The sequence below is a fragment of the Tachysurus fulvidraco genome, chromosome 9, assembly GCF_022655615.1.
Source record: "Tachysurus fulvidraco isolate hzauxx_2018 chromosome 9, HZAU_PFXX_2.0, whole genome shotgun sequence".
Lineage (NCBI taxonomy): Eukaryota > Metazoa > Chordata > Actinopteri > Siluriformes > Bagridae > Tachysurus > Tachysurus fulvidraco.
The window spans coordinates 14,641,693-14,657,789 of NC_062526.1; the positions used below are offsets into that span (position 1 = coordinate 14,641,693).

General features: G+C 37.2%; 1 long non-coding RNA gene across 1 annotated transcript; it reads right to left on the minus strand.

Moving 5' to 3' along the window:
- Positions 1-1,086: 1,086 nt before the first annotated feature.
- On the minus strand, positions 1,087-5,421 carry LOC113639307. Its single transcript, XR_007143790.1, has 3 exons — positions 4,590-5,421; positions 2,191-2,365; positions 1,087-1,363 (listed from the first exon to the last, which is right to left on the minus strand). It is a non-coding gene; the product is annotated as an uncharacterized LOC113639307 (long non-coding RNA).
- Between the last annotated feature and the right edge of the window lie 10,676 nt (positions 5,422-16,097).

Sequence of the window (16,097 nt, forward strand, 5' to 3'; positions counted from 1 at the left end):
TCAGAAAAAAAGTCTCAAATTATTCTGTGTTATATTCATTTCAAATAATACAGCAGCCACTAACCGGATACCGTACATATTATTGAAGTTAAACCAAGATTCTTAACCAAGTCTTAAAGTGCACAACAGAAAATGTGGCAGAACAGCAATACTAATCCTACAGCTCATATAAGCCTTTAAGCCTAAAGTAAAAGTTATAAAAGCATATATATACACAGTATATGGAAGTGAAATGTTTTAATGATTATATTTTGACGTAAAGTGGTTGCACACAGATTGCAGAGATTGTTGGCAAAGAAGTTGGCAAAGAACTGTTTAAAAAAAGATTTTACTTAACATACAGTATGTGCAGGTTAGTAAATCAACACAAGTGACACAACTGCTGGGAAAGATGTCTGGTGGTGTCAAGGTTATTTCCAGAAAAATTGCTGTAGATTACAAGACTACTATAAGCGGTACTGCTAAAGACATAGAGCCATTATGCAACTAAAAATGCTGAGCTCTACCTGATGAATAGATTAGATTACTTTATTGTCATTCTACAGCTGCACAATGAAATTAAGAGTCTCTTATTTAACAGATAATACAAAAGTAAGCTTAAATAGATAAATTATGTAACCAGATATTGGTGTAAACAGATATAAATGTAAAAAGATGGTACAAGATGCAGTTGTAAACAGATATACAACAGCAACTGTGTACAATGTGCAAGAAAGTGCAAAGTATGCATATATGTACATTACATATATTAAAATAAATAAAAGAGAAGAATTAAAAATAGACATTATGTTATAATTAGAATGAATTCCCAGGTTTTGCATTTATATATTTTATCCATATAGTAAGTCAAAGAAAGGAAATTATTTCTAATCATACTCTCTGGTGTCACCCAGATGAGGATGGGTTTCTTTCTCATATTGTCTCAGGGAGGTTTTCCTCACTGCTGTCACCTCTGTGAAATTTAGAATTTGTATCCTAATCTAGTCCATATAGATACACTTCAGTAAACCTGCTTTATGACACTGTACACTGTTCAAAGTACTACACAAAAAATGAGTTGAATGTAATGTGCAAAGAAAAAAAATGAATAAAAATTGCAAAATCTATTGTCTAATTGCTAAATCTTCCAATGCAACTGTCATGTATACTCAATCTGACCCTTTCCTTTCCAGAGCCTGAGCCTGAGAAGCGAATCCAATATGGCCGCCATACTTGCGGTTGAATTCAGCCATGAGGGCCTTGTAGGGGTTGCGGATCATCAGAATGCTGGAGTCGAAGGCGTCGATTTCTTTCCTTCCGCTCTCGTGTGTCTTTATGCAAACTGTCCTGCCACTGCGCCAGTGGTCCCTCTCGCCTTTAAAACCTGCACATTCAGACAATTTAATGTTCAGATTATATTTCTGAGTGTTTATTTCTATTGCATTAAGGAATTAAATCTTGAACCTTAATATAATTTCTTAATATAATTTTCTCAGTCACTGTTGCTTTAATCAAGGTTCTTTCTACATTTTGAGGTTGCTTCATTATTATCTTTATTAGATCGGTGTGATTGACAACACCAATAAATACCAAATATATGATTAAGAAATGCCTGAATTATAGAACACTGGATTCCAATAATTCTTGCTGAGGTATGTACCATAAAAATGACCTTTAACAATGTCTTGTTACAGAGAGCTCTGTTGTAATTGTTCACATTTTAAGAGAATTTAGGTTGTGGTGAAAATCATGTGTTTAACACTATAACATCATTATATGTGAACAAGGAAGTGAAAGATGCTGAAGAGTGAAATAAACGTCCTCAAAATTCACGTCTTCACATGTCTTAATAACACTGAGTCACCATGGGGAGCTGAAGCCAATCAGCCCTCATAAACATACAGTCTATATACTTATACGCAGAATTTATTTTGCTCTACATGTTTGTGCACCATGCTCAAACTACACCTCTGAATTTGAAATAAGAGACACATAATTAGAGAGTTAAGATAGAGCTTCTGAAGAAAACCACGTCATGTTACACCAACATGTCACAAGGACACATAACAATATAAACAATAAACAAGGACTTCTGACACAGACTTTTTTGAATCACGAGTGAACAATGACATGAACCAGCCATAACTCAGAAAAAGGAAGTGTGTTATATGGTAAATTAAATGCTTTCTTGTCTTTGAACATTGCCATTACCTTGCACTTGGGTTTGGTAAACTACAAAGTATTCGTCATTTCCACAGCTCTCAAAGTCCTTGGCTACACAGCGATTAAGGCACAGGTCCTCTTCCTCAGGCTCGTGCAGGTTGAAGAGGGTGGTGGGGAAACCACCGTGGCATTTAATCCCAGCCAAAGCAGCCAGAGAAAACTCCTACACACACACACACACACACACACACACACACACACACACACACACACACACACACACACACACACACACACACACACACACACACACATACACACACATACACACACACACACACTTTGTGAAGATCTCCATTAACACTTACAGGCTTTTATCAGGCCCTAAATAACACTCTAATGTCCTCACCAACTTCTAGAAACAAACAAAATGACCTCAGGTGATCACAAATAAAATAAACAGTCAAGAAGATTTTTAAATGTCATTTCAACCATATACAGTATAGCTGACGCAGTACATAGTAAACTGGGACAACTTTTCTAAAGGACTATGGTGCTACATAAAACAACACTGAGCTACACAGAACAACACAGAGCTACAGTGTAAGACAAAAGACACTGCAAACAAATAATACAAACTAATTCAAGACAATACAAAACAACAGCACTGACCAGTGTACATACTGTATATTATACACTTTGTTTTTACATTGTGTAAAAATATAGGGATCTGAACAAGAGGCTTCTATTTAATATATCTAAACTTATGTAATAGCAGCAGTTTGATCAATTTGTGTTGAAATTTGGTGTGCAAAACAATTTACTGAATTTGCAAGATAACAAAAACAGCATGTTTTGATCTGGGTGGTATATTGAATGAGTGTGTTTTTGATTTGGTGGCTATCAGTGCAGTCAACATAGTTGTGTGTGTGTGTGTGTGTGTGTGTGTGTGTGTGTGTGTGTGTGTGTGTGTGTGTGTGTGTGTGTGTGTGTGTGTGTGAGTGTGTGTGTGTGTGTGTGAGTGTGTGTGTGTGTGTGTGTGTGTGTGTGTGTGTGTGTGTGTGAGTGTGTGTGTGTGTGTGTGTGTGTGTGTGTGTGTGTGTGTGTGTGTGTGTGTGTGTGTGTGTGTGTGTGTGTGTGTGTGCTTTGCACAGTTCAGTTCAGTTATTGAGGAGTCTGATGACTTGTGGAAAGAAACTGTTACACAGTCTGGTTATGAGGGCCCAAATGCTTTGCTACCTTTTTCCAGACAGCAGGAGGGTGAAGAGTGTTTGTTGCAGTGTGCGGTGTAAATGTCTGTGATAGAGGGAAGAGAGATTCCAAAAATAATTTCAGCTTTCTTCACTATCCTCTGTAGGGTCTTGCAATCCGAGATGGTGCAGTTCCCAAACCAGACAGTGATGCAGCTGCACAGGGTACTCTCGATAGTCCCTCTGTAAAACATGGTCAGGATGGGGGGAGGGAGATGTGCTTTCCTCAGCCTTGGTATGAAGTAGTTTGGACAATACGCAAACTGTAGGGGGTCCAGTAAAGGTGGTAGTTGGGTCTTGATGTGCCTCAAGACAAGCCTCTCGAAGCACTTCACCATTATGGGTGTCAGTGCAACGGGATAATAGTCATTGAGGCTGGACACTCTAGACGTAACTGGCTGAAGAAATAAAGCAGTTCAGATACATTCAGGAACAAAAAACTTGAAGTTTTTTTGTAGTAATTTATCAGATTCTTGCACTGTTCTGGAGAAATATTGGCCATCTCTCCTTTACAACATCACTTTAGTTCATTGATGTGTGTACTGGTTCATTGATGCACAGCTCTGTTAAGTTTTCATGTCAATACAGATGGTACCTAGACTCGTTCATGCTAACACCTTGATTTCTTCTTTAGCTACTGTATCTGAGTGTTGATTTCCTGGTGTTGATTGAAAATGTTGTCCTGTTGAGTGACACAACTTTAGCCCAGTTTAAGCTGATGGACAGATGGTCTCATATTTGTCTGAAAGATTTTCTGCTATAAAGTAGAGCTGACTCAATGGCTAATAACTTTCCAGGTCATGTTGCTGCAAATCAAGCCCATATCATCACACCTCTCTCCAGTCCAGAGGATATTGTTTCTGTGCCATTGTACAAATCACCATTTTTGGAGAGAAAGGGCTTTTTCCTGCCACCCTTCCATAAAGGCCATACTTTTTGATGGTATTATTATAAACATAAACATTTAATGTTCTTACATACTGTAGGCCTGTAGGTCACAGGCAGTGATGGCTTAAGTGATTAGGACTGTGGATTGTGTGCTTGGAAGGTCTGGGTTCAAAGCCTAGCACTGCTAAGCTGCTGCTGTTGGGCAATTAAATGAGGACTTTAACTCCATGGGTGCTGTATTATGATTGACCCTGTGCTCTAAACCCAACCCCCTTGTTTGAGATATGTGAAGAAAAGAATTCCACTGACCTTTAATGTATATGTGATGATAATCAATGCTTCTATAGCCCAATTTCATTCATTCATGCTCACTTCTGGGAAGAATAGAATTGTATGTTTAAATATTGTTGTAGTTTTTTTTGTGACCTGAAATTTTTTATTTGTCTATAGAAATTATGAGAACCATAAAATTATTATCTAGGCTCTGATAAACAAACACAGAATTGCAGAAGGGTGTTTCTTTTCCACATGACTAAGCCATTTCAAAACTGTGGAATTTACTTCGTATTTAACTTCCAGATTTAAGCTCCTCATGTAAAATGTTCTCATATACACATCCTTTTACCTTGATAGTGAAAAAACCTGATCAAGAGAAAGTGGTTACTGAAGATTATGTAATATCCCCATGTTCTTTTTTTAAGAGGAAGTTTTTATGACCTAAAAAGAGCTGTCAGAGGAACTCAAAAAAGTGCTACAGATTCACATTTTACACTAGATGGATAATTTTACAAAATTTGTATTTTGATATTTGGATTAATATGGCCATTAGCTCACAGTTAGGAGTATTGATATTAGAAAAGAAAACATGATATCATTTATCTTGGTGGAGGATATGGGAGAATTTGGCTGGTACCACAAAAAAAGTTATCCCTTCGCTTGTAGATGGGTGCAGAGCTAATCAAACAGTATCTTTAATTTTAAGCCTACAATAAATGTATTAAGGTAATAAACAATTAAAGTATTATAAAAGGCAGTTAAGGTAAAATAATTAGAATCTTTAAGGTACTGTGGTAAGTGTAAGAAATTACAGAAATTGCACCCAAATTCCACTCCAAGGTACTAAAAGAGCACATTCCTAAAAAGGTTTAAGTATCATAAGGTAATACGGTTAGGACTCTAAACGTATAAACTTGATTCAATTATAAATATGGGAGCAGCAGGACATGAGGTATCACCACGAACAAAGGGTTTACGTGACCACGATTACCATTTAAAGTGACCAGTTGACTGATAACAATTGTAACAATAACAAGACAAGGTACGTGACCGTGATTAACATTTAAAGACGTCTGGCTAAATAACAAGGTGTGACCCAGCCATTTGGGAGACACTCAGATCTTACGCTCAATACACATTCAAAGTAGAATCTCATTTAAACTACAAAGCGGAAAACAGTATAAAATGTGTGAGCAGGATTTGCTCTGGGTTCTGACCGACTCCGATGAACCCAAAGTACGCAATGCATTTTATCACTGCTATGCTGGAATAAACTTCTTGTTCTTTATTAAGATCTTCAACATCATCGTCTTATTTTTACACAACGAATTTTTTATTTCTTACATTGGCGAGCCACCCAGCGACGGATTCCAAAAAAAAAAAAAAAGTGGGGAAAGGTAAGAAAAGTGGTATTTTCTTCTTTTACGATGTTTTTTTTTATTCAGGGAACCACTTCGTTTAAAAAACCTAGAAAAGAAATGTTTTAGTGTAGAATAGAACATAGAGTATAGTTTACTTATCATAAGCAGTAGGAGTTATTATTGTTGTTAAGCCTATTCTGTACTTTTAAGATTCTAACGGAACTGAATTAACCCGACGCAGTGTGGTGACAGAATTGTATGTGAATTAATGTTTCTAAAGTAACTGAAGCAAAGTGCTTAAGCTGATAGGTTTCTAAAGTAACTGAAATATGTTGTCTGTTTGTTATAATTCTGTTAAGATTCTAATCAGCCCGACGCAGTGTGGCAGTTGAATTATAGCTAAAAACGTTTCTAAAGTAACTGAAACAGTGATAGTGTAAAGAGCCCGACGCACCGTGGCTCTGTAGAGTTTAAAGCAATAACCCGAGGTAGTGTGATGTTGTCTGACAGACTGTAACAGTGTTTTAAACTTACGTTTTAAGTCCATGTACTGTTAAGTAAACGGTTAGGTTTTAACGCAAAGAAACCCGACGTACTGTGGTTTTGTCCGACGTACAGTGACAGTGTTAAACTAATGTTTTAAGTCCAAAATTGCTGTGGCTAAGAAGACTGTTTTAAAATATAACAAAAAAAAAAAAAAAAACCCGACGTACTGTGGTTTTGTCCGACGTATTGTGACTGTGTTACATTTTAAACTGTTTGTGAGTTTGTGAGAGTTACTGTTTGTGACTGTTTGATAGTTTTGTTCATTTGCGTCCGAAGTACTTGAGCTGTGAAAAGATAGACCTACGGTTAACTAGACAGCCTGTAGTCACAGAAACTGTGTAAAGTTTAAAGACTAAGATTTAAGGAAAGCTGTGAGTTTGTAAAAATGGAACAGCTGATTGTTAGGTACATTGCTAAACACGGTTCTCAGGGAATGTTTGATGGAATAGATAGGGTTGCCACCTTCAATACAGAATAATAAGGGACGCCTGCCACAGCGGGGGCCACACCCCTCGGGGCCACGATGACCACAGTCCCGATGGCGTGCCAGTGGTGGTATATCATAACGTAAAACATGTATTCATAAAAATATTCAGATCGATACCAATGGACATTATAATAAGATATCTGCAGTGTTAACGGATGCACTCACTCACTCACTCACTCACTCAGTATCACAACTTAAGTGGTCATATTGAATACACAACTATGACAATAATAAATATACGCCAACAAAGTGTGACTAAGAACACAAAAAATAAGCTTTTGGAGGAACTTGTTAGATGTGAACCATATTGTATTAACTTATTATTAAATTAACAACTTATAATTAATTATCCATAACTTAGTAATTATAACTTGCAAACTTGCAAAAGATCTTCCATGAACATCATGAACATAATAACATCAGTGGATGTATATCGGTGAATATCAGCGGACCAGAAGTAGTAGTGTGTTTCATATGGATTTTCTGTCACTCTGACTCTGTCAAAACAACCGGCGAGGCGTCGTCCCGCCCTCCTCTGACTCTGATTGGCCGTGATTCACGGCCCCAAAACTAAAACAAACCAATCAAACCAACGATGGCAACGAGTATTACCCAATCAGGGGCAGAATAGGATGCGCCTCCACACAATGCGAGTGGGGTGATTTGCATGGGATGCTGTATAATGTGGACCTATGTAAAATACGGGACAAATCGCGTCCCGTATTGATTTGATACGGGACGCGTCATTTTGCCTGTAAATACGGGACGATTCCGTATTTCACGGGACGGATGGCAACCCTAGGAATAGAGAACATGGTTGATAAACCGTATGAGTGGGCTATTTCTAAGTTTGAAAATGACCCTAAAATGCCCAAGAACAGAAAAGGGCAGATTGCCAATGAACTGCAAGCAGTTCTTGCATCGTACAAAGTCACTAGAAAGACTTTAAATCCATTAAAGGCTGAAAACGAGCAACTGCAATCTAGACTAGATGATGGGATAATATCTAAAAGAGATTACCAGATGAGTGAAATTCAAAGTGTTTATTCAAGATTCAAGATTCAAAGTGTTTATTGTCATATGCACAGACAGAAAGCATGTTTCCCTGCACAATGAAATTCTTACTTTGCTGTCCACACTAAATGTCATACAGTAAAGTAAAAAGTAAAAATAAAAATGTGTGAATGAATATAATAGAATAAAAAAGAGCAATAAAAGAAATATAGTTCTTAATAAAGGCAATAAGAGGTGCAGTGCCGAATAAGGCAATAAAGTGAGGTAGTGCAGTTCTTGGTGAGGTAGTGCAGTTCTGAGAAAATGAATGTGCAAAAAATGTAGTTCAATGTAAACAGTTATGTCCATGTAAACAGTTAAGCAGTTATGTCCATACTCTGGAAGGAAGAAAAGATTAGGATGCAGAGTGAGATTGCACACCTTAAAACTAACAATAGCATGCTTAGAAGATTTAGAGGAAGCCAAGTCTGCTTGTCAATTCCTGATAAAAAATGGCACATCTGAAACTAGCACCAGTAAGACATCTGTATGTGGCACGTGGAGTAATCAGGTTCCTGAAATGTTCGACAGTGATGAGAACTCAGAAAGAGATTCTCAGTCAGTCAGGAGTCAATACACTACACTGTACAGTTAAGTTCCCCATGGCTCCAGTTCACTTGACTACAACTATGCATGCTAGTGAAAGAGCGGAGGAACCAGTGACCTCTACTGTGGTCAGAGGGTTCAAACCCAATGAGCTAGAAGCTGTGATTAAAAGTATTGGTAAATTTGATCCTGCCAAACAAGATCCATTAGATTTTCTAAAGGTTTTCGTGCTATATGCTGACATTTACAAATTCACAGATGGTAATGCGTGTGTTGCTAACTGTGTGTTTGTCTGACACTTTGTCTCGAGCGTTAAATGAGAAAGTCAAAACTAGAACTGCCAATAAGTTTGAGAGGAAACAGCTTGAAGTCCTAGGTGTAATGTCAGTTGACTGGGGTAAAATATCGGATGTGCACATGACGATGCCCCATGGCATTTTCAGAGCGATTATTGGAGACATTTAAAACTTTCAGTGGAAATCCTGACATCACACCGAATGATGTCAGTTTTAAATCTGCTTTGATTAACAAATGTGACTCACTCACCCGTTCTGCTGTGTCGATGTTTGTAACCCATCTCTCTGATTATAACGACATCATTGCTAAAATGACACAGTCTTTCAACAACAATGCTAACTCAAAGAGGTCCCATCCTGTTTCAGCAGTAGGTGTTAAAAATCTCAATAAGAATAGAGCCAGCCAGGTTTCCTGGAAAAATGAACACTACTGAAGATAGAAAGGAAAGACTACCCCCTCGTAACCCTGATAACCCCCTGGTGTGTTATTCATGTGGTAAAGAGGGACATATTTCAAGGGAATGCAAATTTTCCCTTAAGAGATCAGGCCCCAAAACAGATTTAAACCAGTTACAGGCTACAGTAAACAGACTGAAAAGGAGCTCAAACATCTGTTTAACTCCTTGCCTGGTGTTTTTCACCAAACTACTCAACAAATTTGGTAAAGTCAGAAAAACAAAATGCATTCTGGTCAGAATGTGCACCATCACAAATTTGAAAGTAGTGATGACGTTGAGGTAAAGAATTACCAAAATGAGGGCCCATGGTCTGCTCACTGGGAGAGACCAGGCAGAGATTCACATCCCAAAACTAAAAATCGTCAACCTGTTAAGAGGACATTCCACATAGGACCATTAATATCATAAAAAACTGATGGCAGTCATAAGGGCCATATAAATAGGCAAGTTTATGTTGTATGTGTTTGTAATGTTTTTTGTGTGCTGTGTTAAAAAAAAGGGGGAGTATAAATTCATTATGTTTTCAAGTGTTTTTATGTTGTATGTGTTTGTAATGTTTTTTGTGTGCTGTGTTTAAAAAGGGGGGGGGGGGGTAAACTCATTATGTTTTCAAGTGTTTTTCAGGTCAAAAAGAAATAGATGTGGGGATGGACAAGAAAGGCAGCTCTCGTGACAGCAGTGCCCAACGCTGTCCCAAGGTGCTTATCTACAATGGATCCAGGTTCCGGTCTTGGTGAACCTTACAGCATGATCTCCAGACCCAGATGAACAGTGTAACAGGAATGTATAAGGTCTTCTTGACAACAGCGTTCCTGAGGTATCACAGTGATGTTGCAACCAGTTCATCAGTTCAACCAGTTCATCTCAGAGAACATCTTCGAGTAAATAATCTCAAGGATTGGAAAGGATTTGAAGAATTGTTTGAAAGGATTCTAAGCATGGACAATTTGGGAATATTACAGAAGAATGTATTAAAGAATGGACTTTAAGGACTTTTAGGTTTATCACACAGTTACCATCAGGAGAATGGCAAAGACTGGACATAGAATGCTGTGACAAAACTACATTGGTTTTATTTGCATGTTTGATGCCTTGGAAAAACCATTATGTGGGGCACCCCACACCAATTATGAGGCTTGTGAAATCGATCTAACACATGTCCACAATAAGTTTACAAGAGTAATAGTTTCACACAGGAATACATGTCACCACAACTCATGATCATTTTTCTATCTTTGTTAATGATAACCACATGATAACACTTTGTCCGATTGTATAATTCCAGAGACAAGCTTGGTTCATAGGAACATATTACTTTCCATATGTTAATTTCACTCTACAGACAATGTCATTGAATCCAGCAGACAATAAGTCTTTAAGGAAGAAGTACCAGAATTTGATTTTGAGTTACCAAAATATATAATAAAATGTTATTATATAATATGTTAATGTCATTATGTCATAATGCAAAGAAAGGATGACCATATTGTCAAAGCTCAACAAGGTCTTGTGAGAGAAGATAATGTTTTGACGAAACAAATGGATGGTGGTGATTTGGTTATTGCCTATTATGATCTGATTTGGGATGTAACTTTCAAAACTGCTGTTTGTGTATGCATCTTTCTCATTCTTTGTCAATGCATTATGTTATGCTGTATGTGTACTACATTGAAACAGTAATCGTGATCTGTATTAAGGAAGTGATGTGATGCTTCAGGGCAGAAGCATCAAAGGGGGGACTGTAAGAAATTACAGAAATTGCACCCAAATTCCACTTCAAGGTACTAAAAGAGCACATTCCTAAAAAGGTTTAAGTATCATAAGGTAATACGGTTAGGACTCTAAACGTATAAACTTGATTCAATTATAAATATGGGAGCAGTAGGACATGAGGTATCACCACGAACAAAGGGTTTACGTGACCACGATTACCATTTAAAGTGACAATTTGACTGATAACAATTGTAACAATAACAAGACAAGGTACGTGACCGTGATTAACATTTAAAGACATCTGGCTAAATAACAAGGTGTGACCCAGCCATTTGGGAGACACTCAGATCTTACGCTCAATACACCTTCAAAGTAGAATCTCATTTAAACTACAAAGCGGAAAACAGTATAAAATGCGTGAGCAGGATTTGCTCTGGGTTCTGACCGACTCCGATGAACCCAAAGTACGCCATATATTTTATCACTGCTATGCTGGAATAAACTTCTTGTTCTTTATTAAGATCTTCAACATCATCGTCTTATTTTTACACAACACATTTTTCATTTCTTACATAAGTTAAGGTAAGCTTCGAGGAACTGTGTTCTGTAACAACAGAATTTTCACAAGCCATCTTAACTTTCGAAGCTCTCACCCTAAACGTCCTCTCTATTACTTAACCATCTACACCAACCATTTAATCCAGTCCAGTCCAGGTCTTTCTTTCTTTCTTTCTTTCTTTCTTTCTTTCTTTCTTTCTTTCTTTCTTTCTTTCTTTCTTTCTTTCTTTCTTTCTTTCTTTCTTTCTTTTTTTAAAAAAACCTGAAGACAGCATTCTTTCTCTCTGTGCATGTCACAATGTTTTCCTGACATTTCTAGGTGAAAGCAGAACTAAAACCCTGTCAATGAGTAAGATCTGAAGCAGTTGTCTCTTTCATTCTTGAATCTTTCTTTTACTTTTACTTCCACATATAAGTGAAGAAGCTGAAGCTACGCTTCATAGTTTGCAAGAGGAAAGATGGAGGTGAGTGCTTGCAGGTTTAGTGACCTAAAACAGAGTATAGGTACGTACACCACAGTGCACACAGAATTTTGTGAAACTGAAACATTTGTATACATGCAACCAAGCAAATTGTCTGGTGTAAGAACACACACACACACACACACACACACACACACACACACACACACACACACACACACACACACACACACACACACACACACACACACACACACACCTTCTCTGTGCACATGTCGACACACTTGTCCACAGACATGTTGTGAATAACAGCAGCAGCAGGAAGTGCAAGTGTGACATTGTCTGGTCTCCTGTTACAAACTATAAAACATATATATCTATATATCTATATATACAATCAGTCGACTGGGAGTTTGTTTTAACAATAATAAAATAAATCTGAGTAACAAATGAAACACAAGCAACAAAGCTACAGTATGCCTACATTGATCCTCTTACTCTTACATTTTTTAAAAATGTATTCATAGTTATTTATCACATGTAGAGTGGAACCTCATTCAAGGATGCAAAATCTCACAAAAAATTACACAATGAGAATATAATGATTGATGCTTGTAAAGCTCAGCTCGAATGTCAGAGTGTGAATAACAGAAAACATTGAAAAAAGCAAATATATATTTATGTATTCCTGTTAACATGAATCACTCTAAAATGAGGCCAACAAATTTCAGAGGAAACAGTTTTTCCACTACACACAGACACACCTACACCATCTGTTTAATGCCGAATATATTTACTCAGTAATTGACAGGAACTAAGAAGAGATGGGTATCGTATTAGTTCTTACACATCAGCATTGCTTCATAACAACAATCCCTTGTCCAAAGGAATAGTTTGAAGAACAGTGAACAGTTCAATTTCAAATTTTCAATTCAATTTATATGTATAACGCATTTAACAATTCCCATTGTCTCAAAGTCGGAGGTGACGGTGGAAAGGAAAGACTCCCTGAGAGTATATGATGAAGAAAGCTTAAGAGAAACCAGACTCAGAAGGAAACCGGTGACACTGGACGGTAAAAAATGTATAGGTAAGTAATGTCCAGTTTGTAGTTAAGTGAACTAATGAGTCAGGGCAAATTCCAAGTTCACCACAGAGCCAACACTTATTTCTTATTTCTAATGATCGCTGATGAAGAACCAACAATAAAGGTGCTGACCAAGGCACTGACTCCAAATTTTCCAGATATCAATCCGATCAAGATCCTGTAGGATATGCAGGACAAACTAATCCGATCCACTGAGGCTCCACATCATATTTTCCAGTATCTGCTGCTAAAATCTTTGTGCCAGATACCACAGCACACCTTCTGAGGTCTTATTGGAATCCATGCATTGACAGGCCAGACACAAGGTGGACCTACACAATATCATGCAGGGTTTTATTGTCGTTGTCGGTGGGACATGGTGCCGTTTTATTATCTGTTACCTGTAGTCTGGTGGCACAAGCTTGAACTGAAACTCACTCCTCTTTAAGATGGTTAAACTTAACTACTTAATTACTGTCTTTTACATGTATTTTTACTACATAAAAGCGTGAGGTACTAAACATTATCAGATGGTGAAGCTGTAGCTTGAACACAGTCGTTGTGTTTTGCTACCTAATGAATGTGCATTATGGTTTCTGTTCCTTTTAGAAGAACATCTTCCCTAATTGTGCATTAAGCACATGGTCTGCTTTGTAATTTTCTGTTCATGTGATGGTGTCATTTTGTTCTATTATTGCTTAGCTTAGTCTTACTAATTGTGCTTCCTGTTTTCTTTGTATTGGACGGGCTTTTGGTTTTAAGTGTTTTTGGTTTTTAAGCAAACAATGTTTCCAACCTAACACAACAAACACACACAATATCCCTTCCTAATGCAACACTTACAACAAATTCATTTTATACAACACACACAACAATACTGTATCTCTCCCTAATACAAAAGACACAATGATATCTCTACTTAACAAAACACACACAATAGCTGTGATACACAGCACACACTTCAGTTCCTAACAACATATTAGTGCTATACAACATACAACAATATCTTTTCTTAAGACAATACACAGACGTCTATGTAGATGTACTATATATGCATGTGCAAGTATACATACAGAGTGTGTGTGTGTGTGTGTGTGTGTGTGTGTGTGTGTGTGTGTGTGTGTGTGTGTGTGTGTGTGTGTGTGTGTGTGTGTGTGTGTGTGTGTGTGTGTGTGTGTGTGTGTGTGTGTGTGTGTGTGTGAGAGAGAGAGAGTGAGTGTGTGTGTGTGTGTGTGTGTGTGTGTGTGTGTGTGTGTGTGTGTGTGTGTAATTTCTCACATCTGGAATGAAACATGCTGTGCAAAAGTAATGAACAAAGCTGAAAAAATTGATTCTTATTGATGATTCAAATGATCTAGTGTAAATGGCACACTGTCAGTTCACTACTGATTATTTGCTCTTATACAACTAACCTCTATATAAAATATATAATGCTAAAGAATAAGCAGGTAATATCAGTACTCACTTTATATCAATAATATATCAGTGAAGTCTGCATCATACATTATTAAAATGCAAAATGCTAATTTTAGTTACTTCATTTCAAAAGTGCAGGCAGTGTGAAAGTCAGTTAAGGGCAGCTATTTGATCTTTTCCTGTCTTTTACCACAGGCATGCTCACAGATGCGGATAGTTTAGATGCGATAAACCGCTAAATATTTTTGCAGAGTAAGCGCACTGGTAAAATGACAGCACATGTTTATGAAATTACAAATGGAGCAGATGAATAGTACACATGGTGCTGCCTATGAGTTAGCATTTAATTCATATCATGTCCTTCAACTGTGTACAAAAGAGTGCAAGTTTTCCTACATTTACTAACCAGTGATCATTCAATCATTAAATTGAATTGATGACTCTCAATGTCTAATAATTTATATATTTATTTCATCTTTATCTTGTATACACTTGTGCCTTTTCCTTTATTACTTTTTCTTTTGTACTTTTAATCTCTACTATTAGCTATTTCTATATCAAGGACAGCAGATTAAAGCATTTTATCTCACCACTGACCACTAGGTGACCAACGAGCTCATTGCTTTGTTCAGTTTGTTTTATTTCCACACTTCACTGCCTGCTCACTTGTTGGGTTATTTATCACCTCGGTACGTTTCCCTGTTTCTTTGTTTACTTTCGACTGATGTCATGTACTGTTTGTTTTTAACCAGAGAGAGTAAATACATTCTGAAAAGAAAACGTGTAAAATTTTCTTCTTTTCTGACCCCTTTATCTCTGTAGCCTGATAAGATGGTTTCATGTTTAAAAGACTGAAGCACAGCTTTTTTCATAACATTATTATCTCTAGTATAATATATTTCCCTTTAACACACTACTATAGATCAGTTCTACTGTAATAATTAGCTAAACTGACTGAGGATTTGTTAGAGAGGTATATGCTTTCTCATACAATGTGTATGTGTAAATAAAGTCTGTGTTAAAGGTAGGGTCTCGATTTTTGAAACACCATTATGTGTACCACACATACGCAACCCAGGCAACTACTGGAAAGAAATGTCTTTATCATAGCTGAAGGGAAGAACAATACGATTGCAGATAAACAAACAAGCAAAAATGACACACAAGCATAATCATGCAAAGGACGGCATATATTAGTTCTGTGAAACAAAGCAAAACCAACGTTACTCACCTATCAAGAAGGAAAAAGCGAACTCGGCATGTTAAGTAAAGTTAGCCGCATATTCACAGATTCGAGTTTCCCGAGTCAATAACTCCTGAGCCAAACGCTGTTACTAGCAAAAATAATTACTAAAAAATCTACATTACTACGATAATAAAAAGGTGTTATTTGTGTAGTAACGCCGTTTAGCTCAGGGGTTATTGACTCGGGAAACTCCAATCTGTGAAACTTAAGTAAGCAACTTAAGTTGACCTCATATTCACAGATTCAAGTTTCCCGAGTCAATAACTCCTGAACTAAAGGGTGTTACTACACAAACAACACCTATTTTTTTATCGTAGTAATGTAGAGAGGCAGCTACAACCAAATTTTCCTC